The sequence below is a fragment of the Pholcus phalangioides genome, unplaced genomic scaffold (genome assembly GCF_987345545.1).
Source record: "Pholcus phalangioides strain wild (caught in Gottingen) unplaced genomic scaffold, Ppha-v1.0 ptg000015l_1, whole genome shotgun sequence".
Classification (NCBI taxonomy): domain Eukaryota; kingdom Metazoa; phylum Arthropoda; class Arachnida; order Araneae; family Pholcidae; genus Pholcus; species Pholcus phalangioides.
Window position 1 is genome coordinate 96047499 of NW_028301608.1, and position 18752 is coordinate 96066250.

The 18752-nt window shown below is 35.8% G+C and overlaps 1 protein-coding gene across 5 annotated transcripts in view; it reads right to left on the reverse strand.

Moving 5' to 3' along the window:
* Positions 1-18752, reverse strand: part of LOC149077109 (putative G protein-coupled receptor No9) — a 198411-nt gene that overhangs the window by 22711 nt on the left and 156948 nt on the right. For 3 of the 5 annotated variants that reach the window (XM_089244836.1, XM_089244834.1, XM_089244837.1), the window contains exon 3: positions 3188-3272. The exons of the other annotated variants lie outside the window; for them this stretch is intronic. The gene's annotated coding sequence lies outside the window, so the exon portion shown is untranslated. The remainder of the gene's footprint in view (positions 1-3187; positions 3273-18752) is intronic. 5 annotated transcript variants of the gene reach the window in all.

Consider the following 18752-nt stretch of genomic DNA (forward strand, 5'->3'; position numbering starts at 1 on the left):
TGAACAAAAAAACGGAAACATATATTATATATTCGGATTTATCAAACTAAAGGTGAACGAGTGTATCTGAACGTAGAGATCATGGTGTTTTAAAAGCTGATCTTAAAACATTATTTTTTATTATTTAGTTAAAATAAAGTTTATTTCCAACCCAACCCACACTCAGCAAAATGCTTCTACTACTTACGCTAATCTGCATATGTATTTTTTTTTTCTACGAAGGTCTTGAACGGTGATAGCAACCAATCCTCTCGAGTGTCCTTTAAATCATAATCTATATAAGGATAGTCAAAATAATTCCAATATTTTAAAGAAGAGAAGTATAAAAGGGAAAACTCTATAGAATCGCAGGTCCGGAATGAAGGGTGCGTGTTCTAGTAATTGTCAGTCTAATTCGTTATGCGTTCCACACAGGAATGTTTACGAAGTGTTTGTGTGAGTGCGGTTTAGTAGTATTAGTGATTACCAGGGGAATTACCTGGTAATTAGAAGTTCCAGTGATTTCCTGAGAAATTTTGTAAGAAGATTGGTTGTTTGTGCTGGTGAAAAATAGAGCAAAACCTGTCTTCAACGGAATCACAAGGGACCGATATTTTTTTTTCTGTTGAACACATGTTTCCGCTTAATCAAGGTTCAATTGATATAATGTGTAAAATTATGTAACGATCTCGTGCGAAATTGAAGTAAAATAAATAAATTGAATATAAAGTAAATAATTTAAAAATAGATAAAGTAAATAATTTAAAAATAGATAAAGTAAATAATTTAAAAATAGATAAAGTAAATAATTTAAAAATAGATAAAGTAAATAATTTAAAAATAGATAAAGTAAATAATTTAAAAATAGATAAAGTAAATAATTTAAAAATAGATAAAGTAAATAATTTAAAAATAGATAAAGTAAATAATTTAAAAATAGATAAAGTAAATAAATAATTAGTATATAATTACTAAATACTGTATTTAGGTTTTTGATAGCATCTGTATAAAATTCCGACCTACACTGTTTTTCTTCTAAAATAACGAGACATTTACGTTCTTTTTTACTTCCTCAAAAGTTTCAATTAGGGTGTGAATATCTTCGTGTCAGGTTCAGATTATACATTATCGCCTATGTTTATGTAATCCTCAACATCAGTTCCGTAACTAGGAATTTTGTGAGGGAAAGAGCAAATGATTTTGTCACACTTACCCGTAGTAAAATTCAATGATTTCATTACGGTGTTTTTGTTCCCACCTAAAATTTGTCATCCCTAAATTTTGCTGCCGGTTCAGCTGTTCTTTGCCTCTCTCTAATTAATTCTGGACCTGCTCAGCCTTGTGATAACGAAATGTACACAGTTTGCATTCAATTTTGTAAGCCTTTCATACCATTTGGAAATTCAACCCTTACTCTGATTTCTCCCGCGGAAAAGCATGCTTTTATGAAAAATGTTGTTAAAATTTAAGAAAGCAACCGCTTTACTACATATGGCTTATCAAAAAAATAGCATCACGTACAGAAACGGTTTTTGCTAAGGGTGGATGGTGTACAACTATATTTACAAGCATAGATATCGTAAAAAATTTTGGTGGAGCACTTTAATATTTTGCATGATATTTTGGTTTATTGGTCGACAAACACTCACAGCGCTTTTTTTGTTTCGAATTTTCCGTTAAAGTTCACAATTTTCCTTTCCTTTTCCGTGTTAGACAGGGTCTATTTAATCCAGGTTTATTAATGTGTATTTTGGCATTGAAATCACCGGACCACGATTCTTTTCCGTTGAAGACAGTTTTCCGCTTTATGCAGGTTCCGTTAAAGACAGATTTTGCTATAATAAAATAACAATAAAACGTCTACAAAATAAACACATTCCAGAATGTTTGTTATTTATGGCTTAGCAATGTCGTACAAATTACGGTACACCCGACTGTTGAAGCTTGCCTCTAAAAGTGCTTAATCAGCAGTTGCTGTTCCTTTGAGCTGACGAATGGCTGGGTAGCGTTAACATTTCCCATGTGAAATGCTGGGGCTGCAGAATTCCGGATCCATCATCCACCTTTCGGGAAGGTGCGAAATCACACAAGTGAATAAAATCTGGTTGCATCTGGTTCTTCAAATTTAGGCTCAGGGGTTCTCAGTCATTTTTGAGAATTAAATCTCTTTTGTGGTGACCAATCTGAAGCTGCGAGACGAACTGGATGGCCAATGTTATGTAAAAAAAACCACCATTTTGTGGGGTGAGTTTTCAATTCAGTTTTCGCAACTTTTCATTCGATCACACCTACCTTTTGCGTATAATCTGCACATGCGCGTTTCACTACTTCCATTAAAAAAAATGTCGTCCTGTAATCTGCATATGTATAATTAATAATTAATATTTCATTCAGTAATATTGAATTATTAAGGAATAAGATGGGTCGTTGGTCAATTTTTTTTTTTAACTGTTGATTCTTCTATTCCAACTTATACGCCATCACATCTTAAACCGTAAATTTTTCTAAACTATTTAGTTAAAATAAAGTTTATATTTCCAATCCACAACCCGCTCAGCAAAACGCTACTACTACTACTTAACCGTATATGCAGCTAATAAACATTCCTCTGAAAAGTTTCAAACGAACTTGGTTCGTACAGGAACGATTTGTGTATGTGTGTGTGCGTGTGTTATAGTTCCACTTGTATCGCGTTCTAATGGCACTGTCATCTGTGTTCTATATTGTAAAATCTGCTGCTCTCTGTGGCAGGAAAAAGCTGTAGATAGAACTCAGTCATATATAATCTGCGCCACAATATATTCAGGTTTTTTTTTCTTTTATATATATATAATCCGCGGATTACACGCTTGAAATCCTGATAATGGATTGTTATTCTGTAAACTATTATAAACTTCATAATTTCGAACGTTTACGAACATTTTCAGAACTACGTCGTTTACCGCAAAACTAAACTCACACAAAAAAAAAATCTATTACGGAGAAAAATATAGGAACATTTTTTTCCATCTATATGTCCATCTCTAAGAGTTCGATAATGATTAAATGAATCGTGAGAGAAAGTAGGAAAACACGTTTCCCCACATATTGGCAAAAGTCTATCTAATGGGTTAACTTTCCGCAGATAAGATCTTAATCGTTGTACAAACGGAGCGGGATATATATATATATATATAAAAGGAAAATAAGGAGAAAAATAAATACGTACACAGAAGTCAACACAATTTTCTGTAACCGAGCGATAAGGTGTAGGTATCGAAGGTTATCGGCAGACACTGGTGTTATCCGATTAACTGGAAAGAGGAGAGGAAAAAAAATACACTGTACTGTAAATTTCCTAGTTGGTTATGATAAGTTTAATATCCGAGCTGTAATGTGGGGCATTTATTTTATCTCGTTTCAGGCTAAAAAAGGGAATGAGGGGGAGGGTTATATTCATTTCGATATATTTCCAATATTGCCATGCGTATAAGTGCAGTATTTATGAACGAGATTTCATAATACCGTAACTATTACAGAATACTGTTGACGGACTATACATCTCTCACAGAATTAGGAGTATGTCGGATAATCAGAATCATCGGATAAACAGGAAAGGGGCCAGCAGTGATATTTTGTAAGCGTACAGACGCGTTAAACTATAATTCCTTTTAAGAATATTTTAACATAAATGAATTGTTATAAATATATGTTATATGGTAAATACAAAAATGGAGGTAACAATTTATTTATCTACACACAAGCCATGGCTAAATTACACAACGCACTTGTAGATGGTGCAAATGCTGATAGGGAGGGTATGCAGTGCGACAGCCGTACTATGGTACCTCGACATACCAAGGAAAGCTAAAGGAAGGAAGGAAGGTAAATACAAATACAGTAGACAAATTATGTACAGGCCGTCCATAATTGAAAGACGCTATTTTAAAGTAGCCTATAGGCCAAACCAGTCAGCAGGAAATTGTGAAATTTTCCGGAAGATTTTATGAAGTGATAGGAATTTGTTTCGGGAGAAATACAGCAACTTCCCCAATTAAAAATATAATTACAAAAACTACAAACAATATAATACAATGATAAAATATATAATACAATGATAAAATATATAATACAATGATAAAATATATAATACAATGATAAAATATATAATACAATGATAAAATATATAATACAATGATAAAATATATTTATGGTTGTCTTGTTCTGAGTATGGATAGCTTCTCGACTTACCCCACCATCTTTATCGTATTTATCTTTAAACATGTCAATTATGTCAGCATTTACTGTATTTGTAGCATTTTTTAGCATTTACTTTGTATTCGTAATAAATAATTTCTGTTTCACTCTTCAACTTGTATTTTTTTTCATTCTCTCTCTACAGGACTTTTTCAATAATTCTTTAATTTCGAACACCAATGTGGTATAATGGCGGGAGTGTTGATATCCGATCAATATATATAATCATTTGTGTTCAATGGACTTTTGGAGTAAATAAAATTTATACCATGGGCCTCCTTTACAAAATAATTTTCACAATCTACTGAAATACAAAATAACGAGTTAATTGTTTGTCATGTTAGCTCACATCCTCTCTGAAGCGTGTTCCATGTATCTATCAGAAACTTATGGACCCTGTGAATGGCGCAAGTATATACAGTCGGCCCTGCTTCATCGGATATCAACGATTCTAGCACACAATATTCAATTGAGCGGGGTATCTGATTATGGGGGGGGGGGAACAATTCAATTGCCATTTTACAACACTAGTATAGTTTGTGAATTGACAACTGATGAAGGATTTATATTAATACGAATGAATCAGACATCGCAAATGTGAAATGAAAATTATAATTAATTGCAATGATGAAGCCATTACCTATATATTCTCAAATGTTTCTTTTAATCTTAACTTAGTTGTGAAACATTTTCCGTTAATTCTAGATTTCGTTCAATAAAAATATTATCTTACGCAGGATACTTTGATATTGTATCTGAGGGAAAAATTTTGGTGCCGGAGGATTTTACGTGTTTAAACGGGGAATCTCCATTTATCATTTATCCGTTTGTGATATGCACACAATTGTATCAATGTCAATATGTCATACACATACTGTAGTATTCAGTTGCAACTATAATTTCACTACCATTTTCTATAAATTTTCAAACTTACATTCACAAATTCATGCTGACACTAAACTATATTCCCATTTCTCGAATACTGATAATGGATATCAGCATGATATGACCAGCATGATTTTTTCCTTCAAATCAATTTCGAAATGATGCTTTTAACAATTATCAGGTTTATGGCTGTGTCCTGTGTCTTCATTATTCGTAGATTTCCATCAATAGGATATGAGCAATGAAAGCCTCTCAATCGTAAAAGTAACCTCTTATTCACGTACATGTGCTTGAATACATACAACACACACATATATATATAATCGTATATCCTATTTTCTCCGAGTCAAAGCAGGAAAATGATGGTTTTCCTCACGTTCCCATGAACTGTTTTCCATTAATAAAGGTGATGCAAAGGCAAAGCAATGCAGCAGAGTAACACCTTGTATGTAGAGATGGACGACGCTACGATCATATTAGCTCTCGTGGCCAGATGCGGAGCTGGTATGGATTTTACCCTTCCAACCTACCCCAGAGCATTCTGGTGTTGTCATTCGGGAATGGGAAAAAAGATTTATCAAATTGTTTCCGTCGTTACCAGGGATGAAAGTAACGTCTATTTTGTTTGTTTTTTTGCCCTCACTGTATCAGAGGCGAATCATTACGCTTTGGAGGCCAGGGACGCAATGGGTAATGATATTGCACTGAGTATAAAAGAAAGAATTCATTCAACAGGGGGATCGGAACTCGCATAGAAGAAATTCCTTCTATATATTATTCTGATATACCGTACTTACTCGCGTATAGAACGAGGTTTTTATTCAATTTCCACTGCTTCAAAAACCTAGGTTGCCCTATCATATATGTGCAAGCGAATATGCAAACAAAAAATGTTAATAAAATGAATATGAAAAAGTGGAATCAAATTTTAGAAATAACTTCATAACTAGTGGTAATTTTGACTGATTGAAAATGATATTTCGGGATCCATTGGAGTTTCAATATTTATGAAAAGATTCAAGTCAGAATCAGGGAATCAAATAACAGAAAACTGATGAATAAAACAATCGAAACTTATTGAGAGAAGTTGTTCCAGAATATTAATGAAAATTCAGAATTTATAAACAGCATATTTTTCAGAATTTGTGAAAGTTTCCAGTATTTTTGTAGCGGTTAAGGGATCCCGACAGTGGTGTTCAGAGGAGCATTTACGGTTTTTCCACCTGCGGACTACACGAATTTTACCGCCATTTTCTCATTATAGTCTAATTTCCTCGATCTTTCATTACTCGAATTCTCTGCCCTAGGTAATAGCCCGCTTAGCCCCAGCTATTGCAAACTACACCCGTGTCTCTAAGTAACTTTTTTGGTCACTCACATGTCTGTATACTCTGTTGGTCACTCACATGTCTGCGTATTCTTTTGGTCATTTACATGTCTGCGTACTCTTTTGGTCACTCATATGCTTGCATACACGTTTGGTCACTCACATGTTTGAGTACATGTTTTGTCACTCATATGCATGTTTACTCTTTTGGTCACTCACATGTTTGAGTACATGTTTTGTCACGTGTTTGCTTACTCGTTTGGCCACTCACATGTCTGCGTACGTTTTTGGTCACTAACATGTTAAAGTACATGTTTCGTCACTCACTTGTTTTCGTACTCTTTTGGTCACTCACAGGCTTGCGTACTGTTTTTGTCACTCACATGTACGCTTTGGTACTCTTCTCACACATACTTTAGCCCACTGTTTTGGTCGCTTACTGATATGATTCTTTGCGTCTAGGTCTTTCTTGGTTTTAGTCACTCGCATGCTTGTAGAGTATTTCGGTAATTCGCATGCTTCCACATTGTGTGGTCAATCCCATGCTTGCACACGCTCTCGGTCATTAGTTTGCTCACTAAATTGCTTGCAAACACTCCAGGTCACTCGCTGATCTGGTTTCTCACTCTCTTAGCAGAAGTGAATTTATGGTTTTGTGCCCTTCTTTTTTCATTTTACTAATTTCCTCGGCACTCATTCCTCAAATCTGCCGCCCTGGGCTATAGCCCGCTAAGATTCTCCCGTGAATACACCAATACACCAATGTTGGTATCAGATCCGCAGGTATAGTAGTTGCTGAAGCACACACAATATTTTGTAACTGAAATTCTGAGCATCCCTCCAGAGTATATTCAGAAATCCCTATACAATACGCTACTTTGCATTTACGTCGTCTCACCCTCAAAATCTTAATGCTATTATCTGTGAATAATCGAAATTAGATGGTGAATAAATAAATATAGTTTACTTTAGTTTGATCTCAAAAATTTATACCTCATCTTATATATGGTAAATACGGTGATTTATCCACAGACTTCAGTGATTTCTTTGATAGTGATTGGAATTATATGGAAAATAACGTGGATTTACAAATAATTAAATACGTGGGGAGAAATAATTATCGATGAGTGTAGTCATGTCCTGCTGGAAAACCAGAAACAGAACTGCCGAATTTGATTGCTCGAGGCATGTACAAACTTTATCATGGGCTAAACGCCGAGGCGAGAATATTGATATGTGAGGCTCAATGGTAAGTTGGAATTGGAGTTTAACGCTATTCATGTGATGGTAATTGCCTCCCAGGTGTATTATCACTAAGGCAATGCAGCTACATGTGCCGGATGCTTCATCAATCGCTTGTCTTTCAAGTATGCAGAATATGTGTTTTGTAAATTTTATTAGGTTATTCCGAAAATTCTCCAAGCGTTTTCATTGTGCGTTAAGAGCAGAGAAAATAAACTTTGGAAACTTCAACTCGATTCGACGAAGTATTTTTGTCTTACAACTTTACGAAATTTTTAGCAATTGTCCATGTATAATATAATGGTCTACTCTGGTTACAAAAGAGTCATTTATGAATGTGTCTTACGACGGTTTCATTTCATTGACTGATTTTTCCCACGAAGAATTTCGATCGGAGCGAGTAAAAGAAATCAAAGATGGTGTTCTGCTTTGTGAGTTGGTAGATATGATAAAACATTATAGTCAATCTTATGTCGGACTCTGCCACGAAGCTGGATTGGACGAGATCTCGGCAACGGGATAAGTCCAGTGGCAAAATTCTGGCGTTCATTCATTCAGTCTATCTCATGTTGACGCTTGAGTGGCGTGGTGGTAACGCAGGGAAGTATATGGATAAGATATTTTTCTAACGAGGTTGAGGCGACCACCGAAGGATGTTACCTTTGTTTCCAACCCAACTCATTAATGGCAATAAATTGCAATATAGCGATATGGCCAGAGTTGGTGGTCGGTGAATATACCGAATAATATTCAGCACATAACGATTGTAAGCAAAATAAATTAGTCGTTTTCAACCTCACGGAGTGAGTCAAGTCCCTAAAAGTCCCTCAAACCTTTCTAAGGACCCCTGGTTAAAAATCGCGTAAGACCGTCTAGCATTATGAAAAAAAATGCACACGCACCTAAAACATCCACCCACAAAAAACGCTCAGAACTTACGCGATGTCCTGATAACTCAGATTCCAAATACATCTGGACAGGTGAAACAGCAAATATCATTGTAGAAATAAGTAAATTCAATAGTACATTTTTTTTCTATTTTATATTCTTTTTTTTTTACGTCATTTTTGGATCCTACGTAATGATGATGTATAGGGGGAAAATGGTTGTCTCCTTGGAGACATCATGATTCATCACAGCACGGGCGAGAACAAAATGTCTCTTGATAGAATTCCTTGGAAAAAATAGGAAAAAAAAATAGAAAAGAAACAATTGCGTAGGTAGAAGTAAGGAAACATATTCGATAGGAGATACAAGAAAAACTCCCGTCGAATAATTCTTTATTGGAATGAGAGAAACTTGCGAAGGGGGTGAAACGCCTGCGAGACGATGAATAAATATTAAGCAGAAGAATCCGAAATGAGATTACGAATTCTTCGAAGGACTCTGCAACTATCCGCCCATTGGCGGCACCGACTCAAGCTCGGATGTTTCATCGAGAATGAAAGCTCGGCTTTCAGGTGTATTATCATACTACAGACGTATGATAAGACGTGGGATGTTATATCGAACATTTTTTTTTTGTTGTTGTTGTATGAAGAACAAGAATAATAGGAGCTGACTAGAGAATATTAGACTTATGCTCGAGTTACAAAAAATTGCTGATTTGAAAGTTTTTCCTTGTACTTTCTCATTTTCGAATGAATATTTCAGATTCGGGAGAAGCTTCTAGACATTATCATAGCACAGTATGCACTCGGAACTATTATTCATGAAACGGGTATGTGAAGTAAAAATTTATGGAAAGTGAGAGGAATATGCAGTCCCCACCGCTTAATGCGATCACATCGGGGCTCGAGGTTTCTGACACCAATAACCGAATGATAACTATATCCGAAAAAGTCCCGTTTGCAAATACGGTGAACATACATTTTCCGTATAGTTGAACAGGACGTATGGTTAACGGGTATTGGTAAAAGGGGTTATCCCTGTTCTTCTTTCTTTGGTTGGTTGTTTTCTCTTTGGTTGCCAAATATTCAATCGTACCAATTTCCTAAAATTCTATTCTAAAACGGGACTTCTTTTTTCTTTGAGCTAGAATCCTGCGTTTTTGTTATTCAACATTGTAAGGCATTAGAATGAAACTGCCTAATGTACATCACAAATTACGATGTTTTTTTAAATGTATAATACGTTTAAAACCCTTGAGGAAGTCTCTCAGAAAAAGAAATTTGAATCTGATCAACTGAAAGAAAGTCATCAAGAACTGAAAGTAAGAGTTTTTTTTCTTGTTATATTTCCCTTCAACTATAGGAAGGCCATTGCAAAAGCAACTCCACACGTACAAGGACTGATTATGACATTAAGTACGGAAATGTTTGTCAACAAGGGAGGGGGCAAGAGAACAACTTCTAGCCTCCTACACACATTTTATCAATCCTATGCATTTTATTCATTGTCAAAAGATTAACAAAAATATCCATTATTCAAAGCAGAGATTCTATGCTAGAAGCACCTCCCTTCTTTGTGGCCCTGTGATACTTTGGGGTTGGCCACGGGTGGAGAATGAAATAAAAGAGGAACTCCCGAGGAGTCTGGTCCCACCCTGCTTATAAAATTTTTGAACTCTGAAAATATACAGAGAAATTCATTCAATCAGTAGAAATGGTCCAGCTTCCGTATGTAGAGCCATAAACTGTGCCAAAACCGCGCCCAACACAAGCAACTGCCGCGCTGCTAGCGATAACAAGTATGATTGATGTGCTAACTGAATGTAAATACTGTAAATATGTTATGATAATGATACATAAAGCATCTCCTGGGGATTGGCGGACACGGGTCAGTGTGTATAAGGTTACATTCTATAAAATGCAACCTTATTGATTGCATTTTTCAAGTTTTATAAATGGACTTTTATCAAACTTTTATAGTGTAATTCCGGCGTAAGAAAAAAAAACCGATGTCTCGAATACAATGAAGAACATAAAATTGGAGTTCGTGCTTTTGCAAATAAAGAAAATGCATTGATTAAATACATTTTCCTGTAAACAACACAATGACGGAAAGGCATTGAATTTAGTCTCCCAGCTAAAAATACATTTTGAAGGAGGTGAAGTAAAGCAAAATCCATCAAATATGAAATGGTCAGTTTTCCAAAACATGTAAATTCAATATTTAAATTTATTTATATAATACAATATTTCTTTTGTAATTATCTATGCAATATGTGCGTATCTATGCAATAATTATGTATTTTTATGACTTTGAACGCATCTCAGATTGTCAAAATTCCATTCATATTCAAATAAAGAACCATTTCAGTTAATGTTAGTAATCGACAATACATTTTAAACAGGAACCTCCTCTGATATGGTCATCCCTCTTTTACGGACAATTTCTTTGTCCCGCGAATGTCCGCAAAAAAAGAGCGTTTACTATATTTGAATATACATTGCAAATACATGGTTGAAAACCCCATTATACCAATTTATTTATTTATTTATTGGTATTTTAGAAAGTGCATCTCTCGGTGTCATTTCAGTAGAAAATATAATACGCGTGACAGCATAAGTGGAATAATTTTTTTATAGAAAGAGTTGGTATTTCGTGTATGTATCTTTTTTCAAGAACTGCTTAAATTTTGCGAATTTTAAGAATTTCAGGAATTTGAAATAATATTCAAGGCAACCATGATTCAACTATATATATATAGTTGAGCAAAATTTATCTGTTTATAGATGCATTAAAATCAAAGCAAACTGTATATTTCACTCTTAATTAATCATTTCAACTGATTAAACAATTAATTTTAATTAATTAAATTGCTGTGTTGATGTGTTGTTTCAATTGAAAATAAGCTAATAGCATTCACAACTGTGTATACATTCCCCTTGTGCCAAAAATCCCAATTAAAAAGTTGTTTCCTTGTGTCTTCGGATTCCAGCAAAAAGAAAATTCACGTTTCTAAGTGTGATATTTGCAGAGATGTTCGAATTCAGAAAACGGGGGAAAGTTGGGAAAAAGAGCATTAAATGCGAGTAAACCGTTTTTCCCGTAATTTAATCTTTTGTCCCAACCTTTCCTCCGTTTTTTCGAATTTTAATATCTCAGTGAATATTGCACACATGGGATTTTTTTTGTTTTTGTTTTTTGTTGGCATCAAGAAAGACAAGGCAACAACTTTCTAATTAGGGTTTTGGGCTCACGGAGAACGTATGCAAATTTAAAATTTTATTTTAATAATTATAAAACTCCTTGCAACATTAATGGCATACCACGTTATTTGGATACATTTCCCAATTGGGAGTGCGGTAGCCCGGTCGATAAGATGCTCGCCTAAAGTACCAAAGGATGTTTAGAGGTGTCACGAGTTCGATACCCAGTTTGTCCTTGTCAGAAAACTTTCCTGACACAGGGGTACAACAAAAAACGTCGACTAGACCACACCAAAAATTGCTACCGCAGGGAGTCCCGGTTAGCGCACCAACCTCTCGATGAGTATGAAAAACAAGCCTGCCGTTCGGAATCGGCAATAAATTGTAGGTCCCGGTCTAATTAGCCCTCGTGTGCAGAAAATGACCGTGGTGCGACAAAAATGATCAAATGATCATTTCCCAATTGGAAGTTTGCCTCTAGGATCTACGATTCACTGTAAAATGTCATATGCCCTGTTACATATGAACCCTGTGAATTTTCTGAGTGGCATTTATAAAAAAAAAAATGTTTCGGAATTTTTTACTCGAAGTGGCGCGATTTTTTTCAAAGTAAATACCGACTTTGGGTTCGATTCCCTGCAAGGGCAGTTGAATTTTCTGTCTTTCCTAAATATACCTTCGCATCAGCCAGCTGTTTTTAAAAACTTTCGTATTACTTTCTTGCCCACCCTATATATATTAGATGCTTATATCATAACATTATATCATTTCACTGGAATTCAGGAACTTTTAGATTGAATTCTCACTGGTAGAAAACATAATACATATTCTATAGAGGATGAGAAATAAATTATTAAATATTGCAAGGCATAATAAATGATTTCCACGTGCGTTATTAGTAATGACACTTTGTGGCGCTGCTTGTCACGTAATATCACAGCACACACAACAGTTCCCTATGCCAAGAGCGTTCTTTGCCCGTTGATGCTGAGAAATGTAATGCCACACATGCCACACTTTACACCACTAATTAAATTACTGCTTCCAATTAAGCGTGTACTTAAACAAATTATAAATTACGAATCTCCGAGAAACGAACGCATTAATTATTATTCACAAATGCTGGCACCCGCGCTCAATTGTTCGTTCAAACATGCGTTTTAATCTATCATTCGGTTTAAGGTAGAGAATCGCTCTCCCCCAATTTATACAGTATATTAATAAGCACGGACAAACTATTTCGAAGAGTTCCGTAAACGAAATAATTTACAGAAAAAAGATCAAATTGAAACTTAGCTATCTGAAGGAAAATGTTGATTTCGCAAATACCGTAACTACATTGATTGTGCAAATAACTTTGTAATACAACTTTTCTAGAAGCAGAAACACACAGAACAATATAAAACTGGATGTTTTATGTTCTGTAAATTCCATTTATAAGAATTTCATATTTTCGGATTCTTCCGTCATCTCTCCATAACACAATTTTATTCTTTTTCTAGAATAAAAAAAGAAAAATAATTCACTTTTAAAACGAGAATTCAAACTAGACCATTGAATTATTTTCAGCTTCCCCTTGGAATCAATTGTTTGCACCTGTGAAGGAAACTAAAATGGCATTGCTTCGATTTTGAGTTGTAAAAGAAACATGTTTAGAGAAAAAGTAAAGGAAAAAACAAATTTTGACAGCAAGGTAAAAAAAAAAGTGCTTTCCACCAAAGTTAAAAGATATAAGGAAAGCAAACAACAATTTTTGATACTTCTCTTCTATTTTTCTTTATAACTCTTCAATTCTGTCAACAACTGTTAGAGATTGTTTCTGGAAAGCGAAACTCAACAAGGTATTTTTTTCTCTTTCCTTTCACTATTTTCTTTATTATTATGTTTCTATCTTTCTCTTGGTTATAGAAATGTGAAAAAGAATAGCTCTGAAACATTTTTTGTTTTTCCACGGGAAATGGGAAATCTGAAAGTTAAAGTTCGTAAGTCAAAAATAAAATAGAAAACTTATTCATTCGCGTTATTTTTTTTTTCCATGTTCAAATCCGTAAACGATCCATCATCTTTGGATGTTGGAAAATGAAAAAAATGTCCGATCGAATAACCTATCTTGAAAGTTTCGATTACGTATAGTCATCGTGAATAAATGAAAACTGTTGTTATAGGTATTTATGTCTCTCTCCTATGATAACTGTGTGGTTAGTGCACGCACTTCTCGTAAAGAAATACTCGAATAGAATATCGAATTCGCTGTTTGTTTATTTTTGCGGCTTTTAGAGTCGGAATTATTTTATTGATCAATCTATTCATTCTACACTCATTGCCATAAATATTTGCGCACCAAGAAATAATTGTGAGATCGAAACGAAAGTTGGCCTGATGGTACATGTCGGGCAGATATACAAATGATTAGAAATGCAGCGTGATTGAGCATTGCATAATGCCACTAGAGAGCGTTGAACTTCGTTCTCCTTGGAGTATAAAACAGGTAAGCAGAGCTTGCTGGAGTGTATTTAATCGTTTGCAAAGGAAATGCTGACGTAGACATGCCGTTACGCTGCCGTCGAAGACCATATGAGCAGTTGTCAGAGTTCGATAGGGGAAGAATCATCGGGATGATGAAAGCTGGGTGGTCAGCTCGGCGAGTAGCTCGTCAACTAGTCCGTTCTGATTTTACTGAGAGGAGGTGTTGGGACCAGTGGACAGAAGAGACGTCATTTACATGGCGACCAGGTTCAGGACGCCCTCGACAGACCAGTCGTCGAGAAGACCATCACATCATCCGAAACGCACGCGTAGAGCCAACTGCCTCATTATTGGCCACTATCCAGACACAGGCAGCAGCTTCACTACGGGCCTCTGTGTCTTCCCGAACCATCGCAAGGCGCCTGGCTGAAGGACATCTGATATCGCGGCGCCCATTACGTGTGCTGCCAATGACACCCACCCACCAATGCCTCCGTTTGGAGTGGTGTCGAGCACGACGGGATTGGACTGCAACGGAATGGAACCAGGTTGTCTTCAGCGACGAATCGAGATTCAACTTGAGCAGTGATGACAATCGTGTTCGTGTGTGGAGGACCCGTGGTGAACGCTTCAATCCTGCCTCCGCTTTACAGCGACACACCGCTCCCACAGCTGGTGTCATGGTATGGGGTGCCATTGCTTACGATACACGGTCACCCCTAATATTGATCCATGGCACAATGACAGCCCAGCGGTACGTCCATAACATCCATCAGCCACATGTGTTGCCACTCATGGCAGGGCTCCCAGGAGCCATTTTTCAACAAGACAATGCTAGGCCACACACAGCAAGGATGTGACAAGACTGCCTCCGCCACATTAGCACCCTTTCCTGCCCTGCTCTATCCCCAGATTTGTCACCAATCGAGCATATCTGGGATCATTTGGGACGGCAAGTTGGACACCCTACGAGGTTGGTCGAACTAGAGGCGCATTTACAGCAACTGTGGAACGAGATGTCTCAGGACATCATACGGAACTTGTATGCCTCAATGCCCGCTCGTATCGCATCGTGCATTCGCGCTAGAGGGCGTCCAACAGAGTACTAAAACTTCTGTTCATCTGTACTTTTTTCTGCAATAAATGATCCTTTTTCTTGGATTTTCTAATCACTTACTTATATCAACGTAGTACTTACATGTGTAAAATTTCGTTTCATTTTGACGACTTCTTCTGGGTGCGCAAATTTTTATGGCAATGAGTGTATTTTAGATCATGAAATGAAGAGGGTCTCGCGTATTTCCATACAAGGAATTAAAATCCGACTCAATAACTCAATATCATCCTCGGAAGGATGAGATTGGGTTAATATGACCCCATAGCGTGATTTCAACAGTTTTTTTCTAATTTAATGACAAAACAAAATATATTTAAAGGTGTTCTTTCCGTGTAGAATCATCTTCGGCTTTTCCATAATATTTATTTAAATGGATATATGAAGGAGAAAGCCCGGAAGTTCAGGCACAAATCCATAAATGCTTTTTTTGCCTATTTTCAAACATGTTTTGGAAAAACGCCTTTTTTTTTTTTAATTTCTCCTGCTATATAAATGCCTATTTTAACATCGTTTTTAGTTTATTCCTGAATTTCAGGGGTAATATTCTGTAGAATTTGGAAATTTCGAACAAACTTCAAAGGAATTGCTCGTTTTAAAATCTCCAACTCTTAATATGCATTCATTATTAAGTTGAGCAGAGTTGAGAAATGTGTGAGAGGCGCGGTCACATCAGGCCTTGCTCTTGGAGTCCCGCACATATGATAGATTCAATTTAGAAGGAAAAAAAGAGTTATTATTACTATTTAAAAAAAATAAAGCAAGGTAACTGTGTTTCAACTTTAAGAATGATGATGAATATTGCAAAAATGATACAGTGAATAAACGAGAATTGTTCGTAATTCGAATTAGCCCCATGATCATTTTTGGCACCCGATAACAGTGGCCCTGGAATCGAACCTCTTCCTCAGGAGAACTACAAACATTTTATTTTCGGCATGAAATCAATTTATAATAACTGCATTATTATTATCCAAACATAATTAAATAATAATTTTAAAATAAAATTAAAATGTAATTAAAAATGTAGATGGAGTTAGTGCAGCCAATTATTGAGCCGGTTTTTGAACCTTAATTAACTTAACTTTTTCGTCATTTTTTCTATCTTCCATTAATTGTAAGTGACTGTTTTAGTGCCTATTTTAAGCATTTTTAGTGACTTTTGTCTGCCTATATTGACCATTTTTAGTGCCTAAATTTTCAGTCTCTATAATGATGGATATTACGTCTCTGAAGTATTCTCCACCCCCGAAATGAATGTGGTCCTCCGAACGAAATTTCTGGCTACAGGCCTGGATTTTTGTATAGCTTATTAGTAATGTTAAGACGCCAAATTTACAAGGACCATTTCAATTAGGACAAGGATGCGTTGTGTAACGAATACGAACCATGGTTTCCTATTGCGGTCCTAACTTGAGCATTTCTGGATCTTGAACCGTAAAAGTTTAAATTATGCAATCTGTTGCGGTAAATAATAATCGGTTATACATAATAGACACTTATTATGCACACTTACCAATCGTCTTGGTAAGTGATAAATTTATCACTTTAAACGGTCAGTATTCATAATACCTAAGCGTCGTTGGTAAATTTGAAAATATACTAAAACAAATATCACTTTTACCGGTGATTATGCATAATAACTAAGTTTCGTTGGTAAATTTGATAAGTAATTTAAGTTTATCGTCATTATCTGTGATAAATATGAAAATTTCGAATGAGTCTAGTATGTGCGATGAATATAGTCAGACTCCGATATAATGATATATTTATTAATCATCATGTATAATGATAACCATAAAGTACGATTTATCATGTTTACCAACGACGCGACTCATGGGTGCTATGCATAATCGCCAGACGAAGTGATAAATTTAGGGAATTCAATCAAACTTGCCAAAATGCCCGGTAATTATGCATAATCGGATTTAATCAAATTTACCGCGTAAACATATCGTTATAACATCGTGAAAGGATATATTCGAGAGAAAGTGAATGCGTTCGCATTGATATGTCTCTACACGCACGGATGAGAAACGTTGCCATGACGTCATTTAGAATAGATTTATTTCCTCGCTGAGATTGCTATTTGACGTCATCAGTTATTGATAACAACGATAAAATCTCGAAGAAAATAGAAAAAAAAAATGATCAAGACGAATTTTTTCTTCGCTTCTTCTTCCTTTGTAAAATCTATAGAGATAGAAATTTCTCCGTTGTTTGGAACTAAATTTCATCTCTGATAAATGTTCCTTCAAATACCGCCCGAAACCCACTGTTGTTCATTAAATGAAACTTTTCATTATTGGAACTCGTCAGATTCTTCCCCGACTCCTCAATTTGGTTCGTGACTCTCCAAAGTCACGCCGATACTTGATGGCGAAAGTACAATCTAAAACGTTTCTCATATACGCTTTTGATTAACATGCCGATCATTTCCTTTTGCCAAAACCCGAGCGGATGGATATATCACTCAACGGGAAACAACAAACTTAAATTACAACTCGGGAACTCATTGTTAAATCAACTGCCAAGTTGGCAAACACTTCCTGCGGACGCCGGAGTAATTATGTAGGTATTTGCAATCACCTCGACGGCAACGAAATTGAAAGTGATGTTACTATGAATAACCAGAACTCTCTGAATGTCTGGCGTTTAATAATCGCGATGAATATCTCTCTCTCTCTCTCTCTCTCGTGTTGAGCCGACCAGCTGCGAGGAGAGGGTGAGTCCCCTCACCATAGTTTCCGAATAGATTGTTGTTTCTCCTTTGATATCCGATACCCATTGTGTGACTGGATGGTATTGTTTCATGGTTACTGATATAATGAGGATAGACACTACCGAACGTCTGGTGTCGCTGCAGCTGTTTAATGACCTACTGCTACACAATACTGCATTTTCTTAAGGGTTGAAGAGAATGAGAGGTTCTATATCAGTACTTTGAAATTGTCATGGTGTTAATATGTACGTAGCCGAGTCACATTATTGTGAGCTCCTTCTGTTTTTGACATCAACTGTGCGTAGCTAATGAAATAAGGCAAGAGACACTAGCTTGTGAGATGACAAATGTACTAAAGGATACCGTGCTGAATAATAGAAAGTATCATTGCAGAGGGATAATCGTTATATCGAGATGCAACATTGTAATCCCGTGTCACCGAATTCATGCAGTAGACATTTCTTCTATACTCTGCGTTGTTAATACCATCAGAAAACGTACACATCTATAAAGTATTTATTCGCTATGAAAAACTGTATTTGATTGGTTGATAAATAAAATTTCTTTAGATGCATTGCTTCTGTAAGGAGTTTTACTGCATTGCATTCATGTGTCTTATAATAAAGTGCAATACCCAACAACTTCAACAATACTTTCGGTTATCATGCGGTTGCAACACCGATGTTT